Below are 20,023 nucleotides of genomic sequence, written 5' to 3'. Positions count from 1 at the left end.
ATGCCCTCTGTTTTGCCAATATCTCCTCCTTCTTCCAAGTCTTCTGTTTCATGTTTAATTTCAAACACCTTATATCGTTTAGGACAATTCATTGTATGATGTTATTTTGAATCACACCTAAAACACCAATTAATAAGGGCAGGCGGTGGCATAGTGGTATTGTTGCTGGACTAGTAATCCAGAGACCCAGGGTAATGAGCTAGGGACCCAGGTTCGAATCCCACCACGGCAGATGGAATTTGAATTCAATAAAAATCTGGAATTAAAAGTCTAATGATGACCATGAAACCACTGTCTAATGATGGCCATAACAACCCATCTGGTTCACTAATGCCCTTTAAGGAAGGAAATCAGTTATCCTTACCTGGTCTGGCCTATATGTGACTCCAGGCACACAGCAATGTGGTTGACTCTTGAATGCCCTCTGAAATAGCCTAGCAAACAGTTGTAACAAACTGCTATAAAGTCACAAAAAAGGAATGAAACCGGATGGACCACCCAGCATTGACCCACACCAGAAACGACAATGGCAATCATAGCCCTATTGACCCTGCGAAGTCCTCCTTACTAACATCTGGGGGCTAGCACCAAAATTGGGAGAGCTGTCTCACAGCCTAGACAAGCAACAGCCCGACACAGTCATCCTCAAGGAACCATACACCATACAGATAATATCCCAGACTCCATCACCATCCCTGGGTATGTTCTGTCCCACCAGCAGATGGACCCAGCAGAGATGGCAGCACAGTGCTGTACAGTTGGGAGGGAGTTGCCCTGGGAGCCCTTAACATCGACTCTGGATCCCATGAAGTCTCATGGCAAACATGGGCAAGGAAACCTCCTGCTGATTACTACATATCGCCCTCCCTCAGCTGATGAATCAGTGCTCCTCCATGTTGAACATCATTTGGAGGAAGCACTGAGGGTGGCAACAAGAGGAGAAAACATATCCTCACCAACCTGCCTGCTGCAGAGGCATCTGTCCATGACAGTGTGGGGTGGTCACTCCTACCGATAATCAATGTGCAGACGAAGTCCCGCCTTCACATTGAGGATACCCTCCTGTTTAGCACTACCACCGTGCTAAATGATTTTGAACATATCTAGCAAGTCAAGACTGGACATCCATGAAGCGCTGTGGGCCAACAGCAGCAGAATTGTACTTGAACACAATCTATAGCCTCATGGACTGGCATATGAGCCACTCTACCATTACCATCAAGCAAAGGGATCAACTCTGGTTCAATGAAGAGTGCAGGAGAGCATGCCAGGAGCAGCACCAGGCATACCTAAAAATGAAGTGTCAACCTGGTGAATCTTTAACACAGGATGACTTGCGTGCCAAACAGCATAAGCAGCAAGTGATAGACAGAGCTAAGCGATCCCACAACGAACAGATCAGATCTAAGTTCTGCAGTCCTGCCACATCCAGTCGTGAATGGTGGTGGAGAATTAAACAACTTGCTGGAGGAGGAGGCTTCACAAATATACCTATCTTCAATGATGGAGAAGCCCAGCACAAAAGATAAGGCTAAAGCATTTGCAACAATCTTCAGCCAGAAGTGCCAAGTGGATGACCCATCTCAGCCTCCTCTGGAGGTCCCCTGCATCACAGGTGCCAGTCTTCAGCCAAATCAATTCACTCCACATATCATCAAGAAATGACTGAAGGCACTGGATGCTGCAAAGGCTATGGGCCCCGACAATATTCCGGCAATAGTACTGAAGACTTGCACTCCAGGACATACCTCACCCCTAGCCAAGCTGTGCCAGTGCAGCTCCAACACAGGCATCTACCTGCCTATGTGGAAATTTGCCCAGATTTGTCCTGTACACAAAAAGCAGGACAAATCCAACCTGGCCAATTACCTTCCCATCAGTTTACTCTCTATCATCAGTAAAGTAATGGAAGGGGTCATCAATAGTTCTATCAAGTGGTATTTGCTTAGCAATAACTTGCTCACCAATGCCCAGTTTGAGTTCTGCCAGGGCCACTCAGCTCCTGACCTCATTACAGCCTTGGTTCAAACCCGGACAAAAGAGCTGAACTCCTAAGGTGAGGTGAGAGTGACTGCCCTTGACATCGAGGCAGCATTTGACTGAGTGTGGCATCAAGGAGCCTAAGCAAAACTGGAGTCAATGGGAATCAGGGGAAAAACTCTCTGCTGATTGGTGTCATACCTAGCACAAAGGAAGATGATTGTGGTTGCTGGAGGTCAGTCATCCCAACTCCAGGACATCACTGCAGAAGTTCCTCAGGGTAGTGTCCTAGGTCCAACCATCTTCAGCTGTATCATCAATGATCTTCCTTCCATCATAAGGTCAGAAGTGGGGATGTTCGCTGATGATTGCATAATTTTCAGTACCATTCACGACTCCTCAGATACTGAAGCCGTCCATATCCAAATGCAGCAAGACCTGGACAATATTGAGGCTTGGGCTGACAAGTGGAAGTAACATTCACAACACACAAGTGCCAGGTAATGACCATCTCCAACAAGAGAGAATCCAACATCGCTCCGTGATGTTCAATAGCATTACCATCACTGAATCCCCCAATATCGAAATCCAATGTTACCATTGACCAGAAACTGAACTGGACTAGCCATATAAATACTGTGGCTACAACGATAGGTTAGAGGCTAGGAATCGTGTGATGAGTAATCACCTCCTGGCTCCCCAAAGCCTGTCCACCATCTACAAGGCCCAAGTCAGGAATGTGATTGAATACTCCCCACTTGCCTGGATGAGTGCAGCTCCTACAACACTCAAGAAGCTTGTCACCGTCCAGGACAAAGCAGTCCACTTGACTAGCACCACATCCACAAACATTCACTCCCTTCACCAATGATGCACAGTAGCAGCAGTGTGTACCATCTACAAGATGCACTAAGGGAATTCACCAAGGCTCCTTCGACAGCACCTTCCAAACCCACGGCCACTATCGTCTAGAAGGACGAGGGCAGCAGATAGATGGGAACACCACCACCTGGAAGTTCCCCTCCAAGCCACTCACCATCCTGGCCTTGGAAATATATTGCTACTCCTTCACTGTCGCTGGGTCGAAGTCCTGGAACACCCTTCCTAACAGCATTGTGGGTGTACCTACACAACATGGACTGCTGTGGTTCAAGAAGGCAGCTCGCCATCACCTTCTCAAGGGCAATTAGCGGTTGGCAATAAACGCTGGCCCAGCCAGCGAAACCCACATCCCGTGAATGAAAAAAAAAATTGACCACATCCTGGGCATTTCTGGCTTTCATCCTCTTGTTGTAATTCCTCAATTCTGTTCTCCTGCTATGACTGTCAAAGGTGTTTCTGTCCTCATTGTTTCTAGTTACAAATCTCCTTTCATTCGGACACCTGCATCCTGCTTCTAGATGATCTCACCTCCTGGGGAGGTGGTGGTATAGTGGTAATATCATTGGGCTAGTATTCCAGATACCTAGGGCAATGCTCTGGGGACCCAGGTTCGAAACCCACCATCGCAGATAGTGAAATTTGAATTCAATAAAAATCTGGAACTAAAAGTCTGATCATGCACACGAAAGCATTGCCGATTGTCATAAAAACCCACTTGGTTCACTAATGTCCTTTAGGGAAGGAAATCTGCCATCCTTACCTTGTCTTGCCTACAAGTGACTTCAGACCCACAGCAATGTGGTTGACTCTTAAAATGCCCTCTGAACAAGGACAATTAGGGATGGGCAATAAATGCCCACATCCCATGAACGAATGAAAAACACCACTGTATCCTTAATTTTCTGTCTTACCACCAAATGACCCACTTGTGCCATGAATGCTGATGGGAAGGAATGCTTACCGAGGATTTTTTTTTAAAAAAAAAAGAGCTTCTGACATCTGTTCTAGCAGAATGTGTCTTTCCGCAAATTTAACTTCTGTCAAAACTAGAAGTCTGTCCATATTCGTTACACTGGCGCAGTCTAATAACTTAAATGCCAGCACTGATTGGGGAATTTCCAGACGGAATTTTTGCAATCTTGCATATAGTCTACTAAATTCCATTATGTAATCTTCTATGGAACTATCCTCCAACTTTCTAAATTTGTCAAAATCTGACCACGCTTCGTAAGCGCATAATAAGTCATCTTTCTGGTAGATCTTATCCGTAAAATTTAGTAACGTTTCCAAACCTTCATCCATGTCCATTTGTTCAGGCTCCAACTCCGAAAATATTTTGCAGCTTATTTTGCTTTCACACGGTAGTGAAAGTGCCAAAGCCATTCCGTTTTTTCTTTAGCAAGGACATAACCCATGTGCACATAGTTACTTCATCCTTCCATTGATCATATGGTCGACGCTCAGAAAACATCGGTGGGTAATCATATCCTGACACTCTACATTTTAATTCAGCCATTTCTGAGTGACTCCAAACTACTCTACTAATAAAGTTAACTCCAAATATTGTCTTTTATCTGAAGAATGCTTAGTTTCCAATCCTTTTACTTACAAGCAGCAACCATCCTCCACTACCACTGTTAAGCTCCAATAGCTGTTAGGCAATAAAGATCAAGACTCACTCCTTCGGATAGAGTTTTACTTCTAATGCATAAAACTCTCGACAGAGAGAACTTGCCTCACCTGGTATCCCTTTTACTCTTTTGAGCAACCAATTAAACTAAATTAACATAACAAGGGACAAATTAAAAAAGCAGCCCCTCTATACAACCAAATGGGTTCTTAAGTTCTTAAGAAATAATTAGCAATTGAACTCCTTGAACTGTTTCCTTCCCCAGCAGCTTTGATATATGGTTTAACATCATTCCAAGATTTATTTTGATACCATGGTATAAATCAAGACTTTCCATGCTAAAAGTTGCACCTCTTATTTACACTGCAGATAAGAAACTGGACCAAATACTGCATTAGCTAATAACATAAATGTAGGAAATAACTATAGATCTGTAAATTAAAGTGCAATTCTTTACATATTAATTGGCAAAGGATTTGCCTCCACAATTCTATCTCAACATGATAATTCAATATCCTTTTATTTTACAAGGCCACTTAATTTTTGATCGAAGGCAACCTTAATGGTACATTATCTCCAGCTGCAAATATAAAAAGCTGCCTCTTTCTTTGAGCCCTCTATTTTAACCATGGTTATTATTTGGTCAAGTTCTCATCTCATCTCTGAGCCAACAATACACTTCTTACATTACTAACCTCTACTGTCTTCCTCTGACATGAGGGAAGGTTCCGGTTAGAATGGCAAAGTTGTGAAAATAATTTATTAATTCCATATGCATAAGATTTGTGCTTGCATAAGTTTGCTAACTAGAGTCACACTTGTTCTGAATCAACTTCCCTGCTACCCATTATCACTGACTCTTTCATTTAGAAGGACAAAATACAAGAATAAAGCAGATGTCCATGCTAGCCTGAAGAAAACATGACTGATGTCGGTGAAGGTACCACCAACCCTGATAAACTTTACTTCAGATGTTGTTCGTGTTGACCAATTTTGAACAAACAGACAACACAAGTGCTCGAACAAGTCTTCAGCTCAGAATACAGACCAAATAACAATGGTTTCCATTGTTCTTATATCATGTTGTCTAGCAACTGTAGCCATATCCAAAATCAACACTGTTAAAAGTAAACACTGCTTAAAAACTGGTTAATCCTATGTGCAAAGGTACCATGTGCACCCTCAAAGAATGATAATTTGAGTTATTTAAATAAGGGTGCGCCAGCCTATCCATCCTGGTCAGTCGTGATTATTAACATCAACTGCGCAGCTGTAGGCCCTTAATAGTGACGTGTATCTCGACAGATTTCTTTGGGGTGAGGAGGACAGGAGGGAGGTTGACTGGCATCAAAAGAGTGCATAATACAGTACAGAATGGAGAACAAATTGTGATTGATATCATTAGAGACAAAAATTTAACAGAAATAAAAATAGAAAATGCTGGAAAAACTCAGCAGGTCTGGCAGTATCTGTGGAGAGGGAAACCAAGTTAATGTTTCAAAGCCAATATGACTCTTCCTCGGAACTCCAGAGTTCCGAAGAAGTCATATTGGAGTCGAAATGTTAACTCTATTTCTCTCCCCACGAATGCTGCCAGGCCTACTGAGTTTTTCCAGCATTTCCGCATTTTATTTCTGATTTCCAGCATCCGCAGTATTTTGCTTTTATTTTAAGAACTCAATAGAGTCTTTTGCATTTAATAATTTCAGTATTTAGCTTAGAAAAGATTTGCCTCAATACCAGTTTCCTCCCTGTTATTTGATAATACACATATTCGGAAACAACCACATAATCACAGATTTGTAATTATATTATTAAAAAAAACACCAAGGCAAACTTCTATTCTTCAGCTGAAAAGCTATGAAAAGTGTTATAACTTATGGAATATTCAGCAGAGACATAAGGAGACAGAATTTACTAGAGCTTGAGAACAAGCAGCACCCTAGATTTGCCCTTGCCCGTTTAATTTCCAAGGAGGAGTGTTTAACGTTGGCTGAAGTATGGTGTTTTCACAGGGCAAAGAAATTTACCAAACTCCCTCAGCTGATAAATCAGTATTGCACAGAATATATTGCACAAAAACAGGTCATTCGGCACACTTGTCTGTGCTGGTGTTTACATTCCACAGGAATTTCCTCCCATTCTATTTCCTTCATCTGAGCCTTTCAACCAAAATCTTGTGCAATATTTTAGCTTTTTTTTTCCTGAAAGCAGGCAAAAGGAAATCATGTTCAAGATAGGACCTGTGAAACTATGCTATAGAACATTATAGAGTTGTCCCTAGGGTCAGGTGAAATCACTGTTGCAAAGTGAGCACTGGGAGCTCATCAGCATCTCTGATGTCAGGAACTCTGCACTTACTAACATTTTGTAATAATCAAAAACACAAGCCTTGATCTTGCTAACAACTAACTCATCAGGTTCCTATCTTTCTTCCCCCACTACCCCAAGTAGGCTCCCATTTGCCATATCAAGATGAACAAAAGAAAACATTTTAAACTGTGCCCAGAATGTAACTTCACTTAACCTATAGAATATTAAAAGTCATGCAGCAATGACCTTAGACAATTTTTACAAATAGCTGCCCCTGCAGACATTTGTCCTATGGGTGTAAAAGCAAATACTTACATTGAAAGCAACTGAATTTAAACAAACAGACACATGACTGCATTATGTAAGCAAAATAATACACTGGCTGGTTACCATATGCCAATTTCTTACATTGGGGCATTGCCTCAAGGATGTATCCCAATCTCTAGTAAATAGAAGTACTTACATAAGCCTTTTTTTTAAATTGTAACCTTGAATGATATTAAATGTATCAACTTTATCAGATGCAATCAGAATTGAGCAATTTTAACGAAGTTGTATTTTATTTTTCATATTGAGTTACAATGAAGTACATAATGAAATACAAGTTTAATTCATATTACACAAATTAAAGACATTTTTATTATCCAATATACAACATGATGCCTCACAACACGAGCAGCTGTTTTTGCACAACTTAGATCCGCAGTTTTTCTCCTTTTGTTGAAGTCTTTCAATTTCCCAACTCAACACCAATTGTTGGTGAGGTGAGAGTGACTGCCCTTGACATCAAGGCAGCATTTGGCTGAGTGTGTTGTCAAGGAGCCCAAGCAAAACTGCAATCAATGGCAATCAGAGGGAAAACTCTTCACTGTTTAGAGTCATACTTATCACAAAGGAAGATGGTTGTGATTGTTGGAGGCCAGTCATCTCAGCTCCAGGATATCACTACAGGAGTTCCTCAGGGTAATGTCCAAGGCCCAAACATCTTCAGCTGCTTTATCAGTGACCTTCCTTCCATCATAAGGTCACAAGTGGGGATGTTCGCTGATGACTGCACAATGTTCAGCACCATTCATGACTCCTCAGATACTAATGCAGTCCATGTCCAAATGCAACAAGACCTGGACAATATCCAAGCTTGGGCTGACAGGGGGCAAGTAACATTCGCACCACACAAGTGTCAGGCAATGGCCATCTCCAACAAGAGAGAATCTAACCACCATCCCTTGACATTCAATGGCATTCCCATCACTGAATCCTCCACTATCAACCTCCTGGGGGTTACCATCAACCAGAAACAAAACTGAACTAGCCATATAAATACCGTGGCTACAAGAACAGGTCTGAGGCTAGGACGCCTGCGACGAGTAACTCACCTCCTGACTCCCCAAAGCTTGTCCATCATCTACAAGGCACAAGTCAGGAGCATGATGGAATACTCTCCACTTGCCTGGGTGAGTGCAGCTCCCACAGCACTCAAGAAGTTTGCCACCATCCAGGACAAAGCAGCCCACTTGATTGGCACCACATCCACAAACATTCACTCCCTCCACTCACTGACGCACAGTAGCAGCAGTGTGTATCATCGACGAAATGCACTGCAGGAATTCAACAAGGCTCCTTCAACAGCACCTTCCAAACCCACGACCACTGCCATCCAGAAGGGCAAGGGCAGCAGATAGATGGGAACACCAACACCTGAAAGGTCCCCTCCAAGTCACTCACCATCTTGACTTGGAAACATATTGCCGCAATAAATGCAGGCCCAGCCAGCGAAGCCCACATACCATGAATTAATTTTAAAAAGTTAAATGTTTTGACTGCAGTGAATATTGCAAGATGCATACCTGACTGGATACACAAATTAATGTTAGAATAAGCATTTCATTGGATTGGCCTCATGAACAATCTCTCAAGATGGTTTAACTAGCTTGTAAATTATTTATAAGTTACAGCCTTGCATCTGCATAGGAACAGGTTAGGCCACTTAGCCCCTCAAGTCTCTTCCGCCATTCAATGAGATCATGAGACCATTGTTGCACTTATTCCTACTGCTCTCTTTTTGTCAAACCATATCACACCTCAATTTATTTTACAGTTTAAGTAATGGAGTGTGTTTACCATTATACTTTCCAGTCAGCCCTCCCAATGCAATTACTATTCCAAAATTTATCTCCCAGGGTTTCCAGGTTCTTCAGGCAATTTTATTAACTTACAATTGAATTGCTATTTTTCTTCAAATCAATTAGTTTTTAAAATCCAGTTTCCCAATTTGTTGATATTTTAAAAATTATTTTCTCCCATTGTCTCAGTTGCCCTATTCTTCCTTCATCGTTGGTCTGCAGTCCACTCCTAAGGTTTTCAACTGTCCACTCTTGATCTTTGCCTCTCATTTCAATCCTCAACCAGGATCTTCAAGTCTTCTATTTTTGTTCCTTCTTAGCCCATTCAACTGACTTAGGTGGAAACTGACTTCTTGGCATTTCTCATTTTCTCTCTGCTAACCTGCTTTCCATCCCAATACCTGTTACAATTTTCATAGAAAACCAACCATTGTTTACTTTGTTTTTCTTTAAGTATTAAAAGAGTTTATACTAGATGTTGGCTATATTCTGCTTTGTCAACAAACAAATTATTTCATCCAAAGAAAATCTCTCAGGGGACATCCTCTCATCCTGCCATCTTTGCTGGCTTTTAATCCTTTTCTCTCAATCTTAATTTGCTGCTCTGCTGCTCCATAGCATTCGCACAATGAATTATCAGATTGCCTCACTCTTTTTGATCATGGCTCCTCCAGTCTGCTTAAGCTCTGCTGCTCCCTGATTCATAGCCCTCTCTGCGCTTTTACTGTTCTATATCAACCAGCGCTCTGACCCCTCTCTTCTCTATGTCTGCCTGGGGCCACTTTAGCACTGCTTTCTTTTTCTTGGTCCCTGTTCCTTCTTACCATCTGACCCCTTTTTAACCATCCCTTCTTTCAGCCACAGCCCCTCTTAAGCACTGTGCCCCTCAGATATGTCTACTCTTTGCTGAGAAAGAGAACTGAAAGTTACAAAGACTAGTAAATACAGCAATCTCCGCCACCCCCCCCCCCACAACACACCTTAAACCAGCTTATATTTCAACTCTTTCTTGGACTCAAACTCAAGTTCTGAGGAAGGGTCATGAGGACTCGAAACGTCAACTCTTTTCTTCTCCGCCGATGCAGCCAGACCTGCTGAGTTTTTCCTGGTAATTCTGTTTTTGTTTTGTGACAGCAATGACTAACTTGTGTATAGATTGATGGGCTTTTGAGCTGTTGGGACGAATGTCTTGCCATGGCAAGAAACTGGCCAGAACACAAACAACAACTTGGCCAGTGTGAATGAGTGGAAAATCATAAGCAGGCAAGTGCAGGGACAGAAAAAACCAGCACATTGACTGGTATGTCAAATTGTGACCTATCATACATTGCCTCTAGAGGACAGAAAGAAAATGCAGAATTTTCCCCCATGAGATTAGGCAAATCAAGTAATGCACATAACTTGCACCTTATCTGTAAAAGGAAAAATAAACCATATAGCTCCAGTCAATCCATGCCTTTCTACGTTATTATCGTCTATTATTATTGTAATTTTAAATTATTTAAGAATGATATCAAATTTTATCATTTTCATGCAAAAAATAGTAGCTACAAAAAAAAAAATTACATCTGTGGTTCCCTTTCATTCATGCAGATCACTGTAGGATAGTTAGAATGGTAATGAACAGACAAGCAATGGTGCAAAGCACTGAAATATCAGCACATCATATTAACAAAAAAGGATGAGACACTGGCCCAGGTTTAGAGGGAGAGAGAACATATTGTGACATGCCCTGTAGTTTGACATATTCATGCGTGTTCGGGTTTTAAAAAGTTCCCAAAGTTGCTAGAAGTGAAAGCCAATAACACCAGTGAGGGCAATAGAACATCTGGGATCTTGGTGAACTATGGGATAAACAATGAGTCTGCTTGACCAATGAGCTTTAAGGAACTGAGAAATACACAGAGGAAGGAGTGAAGGAGGGCAAAGAGTGGGTGAATTGAATGTCAGCTCAAGCAGCAAGAAATAGTGAGGGAAATAAAGATTGGGTTGAGAAAATAATCACACTGTTAAAAAGGGTAATTATGCTGTTTATTACTAGATCTAACTATTTGTGGGGAGTTAATGGGAAATTATTGTGCAAATATAGCAACTTCACGAAAATCAAAGGGAGGCTAAGGTTGCAATCAGAATCATACAGCGCAGAAGAGGGCCTTCGTCCCATCGAGTCTGCACCGACACATGAGAAACACCTTATCTACCTACCTAACCCCATTTATCAGCACTTGGCTCATAGCCTTGAATGTTATGACATGCCAAATGCTCATCCAGGTACTTTTTAAAGGATGTGAGGCAACCCGCCTCCACCACCCTGCCAGACAGTGCATTCCAGACCGTCACCACCCTCTGGGGAAAAAAGTTTTTCCTCTCATTTTTTTTTCTGCGAAGCTAATGGGAGAGCAGCACAAATCATCCAGCAATGATTCGTAATTGATGGGACACTTCTGTTGCTACAAGTTGCTGGCTGACTTGTGCATTAATAACAAAGTTCATCATTCACATGCTATTTCTTTTTCAGGAAAATCTGGAAAAGACTTAGCACTGAGCTCTAATCTTACCTTCAGCCATAAAGAACCAGTGGACACCCCTTAAATATGAGAAAGCAGAACAAGAAACGTGTGTAGCATTTGTATTACCAGTACATCATAAAATGTTACAATTACATGTTAATAAAACGCTCACCCTTCCGCAGGATAAATAGTTAATTATTAACTACTGCTGCATATCTATGCCCTTGACGTTTATTCATTAAGTTGCATAAGACTAGCCAAGTTTATAAACGTCGTGTAAGTGAAACTGGTCTTCACCTGTAATGTGAAATGGGCTCAGAGTGATTCAGCAGTTTATTTTACAATGGGCCCATTTTCTTGTCCACACTAGAAGGGAAAGGTCGGTACAGTGAGGTGCAGTGTAAAACAGGCTGCTAATTCTCTATGAGCCCAATCTACACCAGTGGTGAAGACCAATTTCATCCTCATGTCTTTGGGCAATTTGACAATAAATGTGTTGTGATGAAAGTAAAATAATTTTAATAATTTTTTTCTGGTTTATTGTGAAGTAGGTTTATGCGGGTGAGTATAGTTGGGTCTGTGTGTGATTTAATTACATTTGGAGTCAAGTAGGCTGCAAGGTTGAAATCAAAACAAGCTAGGTGCTTGACATGCTAATGAGTAAACATCGATGCTGGCTTATGTAAGGTGTGAAGGGAATTTGCATTTTTAGATAAATGAAGAAACTTGGATTTCAAAGGGACTTAGTCTGTTTACAACCAGCCAGATAAGCAAGGCTAAGGAATGTTTTTATTTTCCTCAAAGATTACTGGCAATATACTGGCAACATGAAAGTTTTTATATTATGAGGAAGATACAGTTTCACAGACAAATGGAACAACAGAATTTACATATTGAAAAGAGAGAAACATATATAAAGAGAATGAAAGGCTATGTGTCAGAAGGCCAGGAGTGTGTGAAATAGCCTTAATGAAGCCTCCAGCATTTGTGCATAAGTCTGCTATATAACGAAACTGAAGTTGAGGATAACTCATTCAGAATTCCACTGTCAAGTGGGTATCGTGTTAACTTGCTGATTCGGTTTTAAATCTTAAATCTATTTTGGACCGTTGCCTTAAAAGGGAGTGTAACTGAGGGTCAGGTTAATTAGGAATTTTAGGAGTTATTATAGAAGTAATTGAAGTCTTATGTTTCTGCTTAAATTATTTATTAACAAAATATAAAAGATTTCAAGTCTCTAAAGGTTGTGGTGGACTTATTACTTCTGAATTAAGTCTTGTAATAAATACAAATTGCAAAACCGTTATGACAGCATGATCAAGTTTCTCTTTTGAATTTGGTCCATCTGGCACATATCATCTGCCACGTCATAACAATGGGCTGTATCATTTGTTACACACTTTAAAAAAACTCTTCATAAAGAAAGAGGACTATTAACTTTGCTATAATGTAAAGCTTCATTTCCAAACTTGACCATCTAACAGTAACCATTTAACGGTCACCTCTGAGCTGGTTTAAAAAAATGGCTCAGAGGATGCAACACACATATACTAAAAGTCTGGTATATGGTAATAGCTGCATGTCCATAAACATAACTTCATGAAAAACTTCTCAGGTCACCATTTATAACAGTAAAACATGTCAAAGAAGGGAAAACCATATAAAAACAGCTGTGTGCCACAGCTTGATAATGAATCAATGCACTTACCAAAAATGCTTTTTTGGGGAAAAAAATTACCTTTTCTCAAAAACTGAAATTTGTAATGTCCAAAGTAATATTTTAAACAAAAATGTAAAAAATTATAAATATTTCACGACAACATTATGTCCAGGAATACCTTCAATACATTTATAGCTCAAATGTCAATATGTAGAGGGTCCAACAAGGGACGGTGCAGTGCTGGACATAATTCTGGGGAATGAAGCTGGGCAAGTGGCTGAGTTGGTGGTGGGGGAGCATTTTAGTGATAGCGACCACAACATGGTACAGTTTAAGCTTGTTATGGACAAAGAAATAGGCAAGTTGCAAAAAAATGTTCTGGATTGGAGGACAACGGATTTTAGTAAAATAAGGCAGGATCTGGCCAAGGTAGACTAGGAACAGCTACTTGTGGGGAAATCTACAGAAGAGCACTGGGGGGGGGGGGGGGGGGGGGGGGTTCAAAAAGGAAATGGGGAGGGTACAGGCTCAACATGTTCCCTCTAGGGTGATAGGAAGGAATAACAAGCCCAGAGAACCATGGATGACCAGAGATATTCAGGATACGATGAGAAGGAAAACAGAGGCTTTTAGCAGGTACAAGGGAAGCAAATCAGCAGAGGCATTAGTGGAGTACAGAAAGTGCAGGGTGGAGCTTAAGAAAGCAATTAGGAGAGCAAAGAGGGGATATGAGAAAGCTTTGGCTGGTAAAAGTAGGGAAAATCCCAAGATATTCTTTAAGTATATCAATGGAAAGAGGATAACCAGGGAAAGAGTAGGGGCCAAGGGGGCAATCTATGGGTGGAGCCAGAGGACATCAGTAGAGAGTGCTGAATGAATACTTCACATCCGTCTTCACCCAAGAGAATGAGGATGAAGGTATAGCACATGGAGGGAGAGAAATTGCGAGGTTCTTGAGCAAATTGATATAGGGAGTGACAAGATATTGGAGGTGTTGGCAGGCTTAAAAGTGGACAAATCTCCAGGTCTGGATGATTTGTGTCCTAGACAGCTGAGGGAGGCAAGGGAGGAGATCGCAGGGGCTCTGATCCAAAGTTTTAATTCCTCTCTGGCCACGTGGTAGGTGCCAGAGGACTGGAGAACTGCTAATGTGGTTCCGCTATTTAAGAAGGGTTGTAGAGATAAGCCAGGGAACTACAGGCCAGTGAGTCTCACGTCAGTGGTAGGGAAACTATATTAGAGAAAATTCTGAAGAAGAGAATCTATCTCCACTTGGACAGCAAGGTTTGATCAGGGATAGTCAGCATGGCTTTGTCAGGTGGAGGTCATGTCTAACAAATTTAATTGAATTTTTTGAGGAGATGACCAGGTGTGCAGATGAGGGTAGTGCAGTTGATGCAGTTTATACGGATTTCAGCAAAGCCATGGTCCCACATGGGAGACTTATAAAGAAGACAAATGCACATGGGATACAGGGTAATTTGGTAAGGTGGATTCAAAATTGGCTTAATTGTAGGAGACAGAGAGTGATGACAAAACGATGCTTTAGTGACTGGAAGCCCATGTCCAGTGGTGTACCACAGGGATCTGTGCTGGGTCCCCAATTATACGTCATTTATATAAATGACACAGATGACTATGTGGGGGCTAGGATTAGTAAGTTTGTGGATGACAAAGATTGGTCGGGTGGTTAACAGTGAGGTTGAGTGTCTTGGGCTACAGGAAGATATAGACAAATGGACAGATAAGCAGTAGATGGAATTTAACCCTGAAAAGTGTGGGGTGATACACTTTGGAAGGAGTAATTTGCCAAGGAAGTATTCAACGAACGGCATGACACTAGGAAGTTCTGAGGAACAAAGGGACCTTGGCATGTGCATACATAGATCTCTGAAGGCAGAGGGATATGTTAGTGGGGTGGTGAAAAAGGCATATGGGACACTTGCCTTTATCAATCGAGGCATAGGTTACATAAGTGGGGAGGTCATGTTGGAGTTGTATAGAACCTTGGTGAGGCCACAGCTGGAGTACTGTAAGTAGTTTTGGTCACCACATTATAGGAAGGATGTGATTGCTCTGGAGGGGGTGCAGAGGAGATTCACCATGATGTTGCCTGGGATGAAACATTCAAGTTATGAAGAGAGGTTGGATAGACTTGGACTGTTTTTGCTGCAGCAGAGAAGACTGAGGGGCGACCTGATCCAGGTGTACAAGATTATGAAGGGCATGGACAGGGTGGATAGGGAGCAGCTGTTCCCCTTAGTTGAAGGATCAGTCACGAAGAGCAGGAGGTTTGGGGGAGGGGGGCGGATGTGAGGAAAGGCATCTTTACCCAGAGGGTGGTGACAGTCTGGAATGCGTTGCCTGGGAGGGTGGTGGAGGTGGGTTGCCTCATATCCTTTAATGGGTTGCCTCATGTCCTTTAATAAGTACCTGAAAGAGCACTTGGCACGTCATAACATTCAAGGCTATGGGCCAAGTGCTGGTAAATGGAATTAGGTAGGTAGGTCAGGTGTTTCTCAAGTGTCGGTGCAGACTCGATGGGCCGAAGGGCTTCTTCTGCACTGTGAGATTCTGTGAAATCCTTAGCCTGTCTTCAAAAGCTTGCACTTCAACTGGATATTTTTTATCTTAGCAGCTAGATAGGGTTCAGCCACATTTTCATGTTTTTTTTTGGATATGGAGTTCACAGAATTTTCCCAGCATACAAGCTTGCAAAATAATACAATCTGAAATCCTGTGAGTGTTTAAGCTTTTCTTTTTTAAAAAAAAAGTTTAGAAGGAAGCTGGAGATTGAATTACCCAAGCTTTGGGCAGTGATTTCCATGTAACTCCACTCAGTAAGAAATTGACAGGACTGGATTGATCACCCAATTTATACCGCACCGCGCCCCATTTTACTCTCCACAACGTGAAGTAGAATCAGACAAATAGTGTAAAAATGAACAGCTGATCTGATCCCATCTGCTTTCTACCAGACTGGTTTGTCTAAAATTACTCTTTTTATTTCAGGGACTGATTTAGCAAATATTATTTTCTATTGTGATCTACTATGATCAATAGCCACTACAATCAGCAACCCGTGTGATTGTAGTTTCACTGTTTGATGGTTAGAAAAAAGATTGAATATAGAAAAGGCTTTGTTTAGTCACACACCTCTATTTAGCTGTATGCTCAAATTAGAAAATTCCTCTCCACTGAGCCATTTTGAGATTATACATACATACTTTAAATATGCATTGTATATTATACACACACACAATAGTGCTAAATAATGAACTCTACCATTTTATCAAATTATTTTTATTTGTTTATGGAAATAGTTGTGGTGGACGAAACTGGTCTTCTCTAGTATTGCCAAACCAGCTCATAGCAAATAATCAGCCTATTTTACACCACACCCAATTCACTTTCCCGTATGAGCTTTTTTTGCACTACTAATAGTGCATAAAAGACTAAATGTTCTGCTTCTGCATTCCTGGCCAACATCCATGTCAAGTGCTGTCTGATGAACATTACTGGATAGATGCAAAAATTGAACATTGAATGTTGCAGTTATGGCAATGATTGGGGTTTTTGACTCAAAGCACTACAGATGTTGAATGTAGTTGGATAAATCTGACTGATGAGGGTCGTGATTTAGTACAAACAAAATTAAGAGGAAAATGGTACACTGAAAGCTTATTTTTGGTGGTATGGGGGAAGGGGGGTGCGAGGAAGGAAGAGACAACAGAAAGAAAGGAAGGATGTGTGCATGCAACTACAGAGAAAGGACACTTCGATAGCAAGTATGCATATGTGCACCGAATCAGTGAGTGGGCACGCCAGATGAAATAGCAAGCAACCAAGAGCATTAGGGAGAGAGTGGTTATAGGAAGTGGAGAATATGCAATGGAGAAAGGGTGGATAAATCATGGTTGGGGGGGGGGGGGTGCAAATGCATAAGTGCACAACAGGGACAGGGAGAGAGAGAGAGAGAGAGAGGGAACATGTTTGCAAAGGAAGTACAAGCAGGGAGGGAAAAATCCATTCCCTAGCAGGAATTTCCTCAACTTCTCTTAAAAACACTGCTAGCGAAAGAATTACAATGCAATTTGGAAAAAAAAAATTGAATCTGTATAAAGTTGATTTCATAAAATTCACAGGTGAGGAAGAATCTGAAGAACTCCAATTAATTCCTTATTAAATCAACTTTTCAGAATAAGCAAAAAAGCAAAATACTGCAAATACTGAAAATCTGAAATAAAAAACAATGTGGAAATACTCAGCAAGTCAGGCAGCACCCTGTTTCTCTTGCCATAGATAATATTTCAGGTCAATAATCTTGCATCAAAACTGATGAAAGGTCATCGGCTTGAAATGTTAAACCGGTTTCTCTCTCCACAGCTGCTGCCTGACCTGAGTATTTCTAGCATTTTCTGCTGTTCCCGATCATCCTACTTGTAAACAACATATCACCACTTTACTAACCAGTGGCTGGACCCCAGATTGGGACTTGCAGCCTTTTGCCATCAGAGGTGAGACTCTAGTACATAAACAAGGTGCATGTATTGTTAATTGCAGCTCACTGAATAGCATGTGGAGGTGGTCCAACCCCTAGCTCAAATTCAATCCAATAAATATACTAAGGCCCCCTTTAGGTTAATATCACCATGTCTAACGATTCATTAAATTGAAGAGGAAAAACTACAGTTGACCTGTTTTGCCATGACGCAGTTTATCTCACGGACTTATATAAACACTTCATATAACCTTAACTTTGTGTGCTAGCAGAGCATTAAGATACTATCTGAACTAAGCTGAACTACAGCTTGCATGCAAACCCAAAAATGTGGCCCTAACACTGGTTTATATCAACTTCTGGCAATGTACCCACAATTCAGCCAAACAGGTCAAAGTTTGTAGTCTGAGCCAACAACTATCAAACTGTTTCATAACCCCTCTAGAGTCAAGAGTTCAACATGTCTCTTCTAGATTACTCACGCAACTAAGTTTCCCCCTTCTCTTGGGAGTTTTGTAATTGATGCCAACCCCTAAAGCACGTTACTTTGTGGATTTTAATCTCTAGAAGGATTTTACATTCTCAGTATATTAACAAAATAACTGCAAGTTAGATGCAGATTTATTTTCATTATTTTGAAGAATTATTTGCAATTATAGGAGCACTAAAAACACATTGATTTGGTTTTGAGGCTTAATCTGCTACACAAATCAGGGCTTCTCATTGTTACCAAAACCATGGTGTGAATAGTTATAAACATGCAGAATCAGATCACCTGAGATTCTCAGTCCGAGTCAGAATCTGAAAAAAAAAGAGATCTTTCTGAAACCATTAGTGAAATAGAGACCAAATTCTCTCAGCCCTTCCCACGGGAGTACCACAGTAACAAATAGCTTTACAATGACAAACCCTACAAACACTGTTCTGGATCATAATGTTTTTCATATTGAAGCCTTTGAATCCCAGAGGTCAATAAGTGAGTCCTGGAAATGATTTGCTTTCTAACGTCTTGCCAAATTTCTCTACTTCACTCATTTGGACATACTGGCATGTTATTTATATCACTTTATACGAATAAACACGTTCTATAGTGATAGCATTATGTTTTTTAGGAATAGTTGGTATTGTCTTTTAGAAGGTAGAACAGGGAATGTCAATATGTGTAGCGGTCCTCCACACAGTAGAAATGGAAACAGCCATTCTAAATTGCTTTGAAGATACAAAATAGATGTCATGAAAACATAATTTCCATATTATTATTGTGATTTATCGCAAAGGTAGGCTAATAGTGGGGCTTGGATTAGCTTCTTTCAGCAGGATTTTCCGTCCCCGCCCACTGCTGTGATCTTCCAGTCCCACCGTAAGTCAATGGACTTCTGGCTGGGGCACCGCCTCGCTCGCAGGCAGTCCCGCCCGCAATGGGGCTGGAAAACCCTGGCCTCTCTGTGGATGTGTGTGGGGGGGATTTAATTAAATTGGAGACTGCTGGTCTGGAGCTTTTGAGTTATCAAAAGGGAAGCTACGTTTAAAATGCTATATATATAAACATGGCTGAAGTTTGAATGTAAGGTGTGAAGATTATTTGCATCTTTAGATAAATAAGGTTCGTTTGAGTATCAAAGAGATCGTAAGATGTTACACCTAGCCATAAGATGCTAAGCCCAACATTTTTCCCAAAGATAACATGAGTACTATGGAAGATTTATATTATGAGAAACACAAAGTTGCAAAGACATATTGGAACAATGGAATTTACTTGAAAAAGGGAGAAGCATGTATAAAGGAAATGAGGTTGTGTGTAAGGGAGGTGGTTTTCTAAGATCTAGCACGTATGAATAGCCTCCAGCCTTTAAGCAGTAAGTTGCTGTCTACAGGAACCAAAGCTAAAAAAACTCACTGTGAATATCACTGTCCAGAGTAGTTGTGCTTTGCCTAGGTCTGTTGAAATGTATTTGCTTTTATTGTTGCCTTAATAGAGATGTAACTGGAAATCAGATTAATTAGTGGAGAAGTTACCATAACAAGAGTTTGTAGACCTATGTATGCACTTAATATCTTTTCTTCTACCAAGAAATGTTAAATTTAGTTTTGTAAAGCACCTCTCTGAGGCTTGGTAGACTTATTACTATTGTATTCAAGGCAAGCATCTCAAAATAAAATACAAATTGCAAAAAAGTTGTGGCAACTGTTTCAGGTTTCCCTCTGGGATTTGAACAGCTTGGCACTTACCATCCACACTGCCATAACAATTGATGATTAAAAATGAGCAGTTACTAAACCTCATATGGAAATTAGATCACAATATACTTTTTCTTGTAACTGGTGCAAGTTCATCAAACTCCGGATATCAAACCTTGTTCCAGGTGTAAAACAATTAAAAAGTATGTCAACTCTTGATTGATTAATCCAACCAGCAGTCAAGTT

At 40.9% G+C, this 20,023-nt stretch overlaps 1 protein-coding gene across 1 annotated transcript in view; it reads right to left on the bottom strand.

Annotated features, from left to right (window-relative positions):
- Positions 1–20,023, bottom strand: part of LOC121276040 (aryl hydrocarbon receptor-like) — a 229,658-nt gene that overhangs the window by 134,775 nt on the left and 74,860 nt on the right. The window lies entirely within an intron of this gene.

Source organism: Carcharodon carcharias, chromosome 3 (assembly GCF_017639515.1).
Source record: "Carcharodon carcharias isolate sCarCar2 chromosome 3, sCarCar2.pri, whole genome shotgun sequence".
Lineage (NCBI taxonomy): Eukaryota > Metazoa > Chordata > Chondrichthyes > Lamniformes > Lamnidae > Carcharodon > Carcharodon carcharias.
The sequence above is the reverse complement of the archived record's forward strand: the minus strand, read 5'-3'. Positions and strand labels throughout refer to the sequence as shown.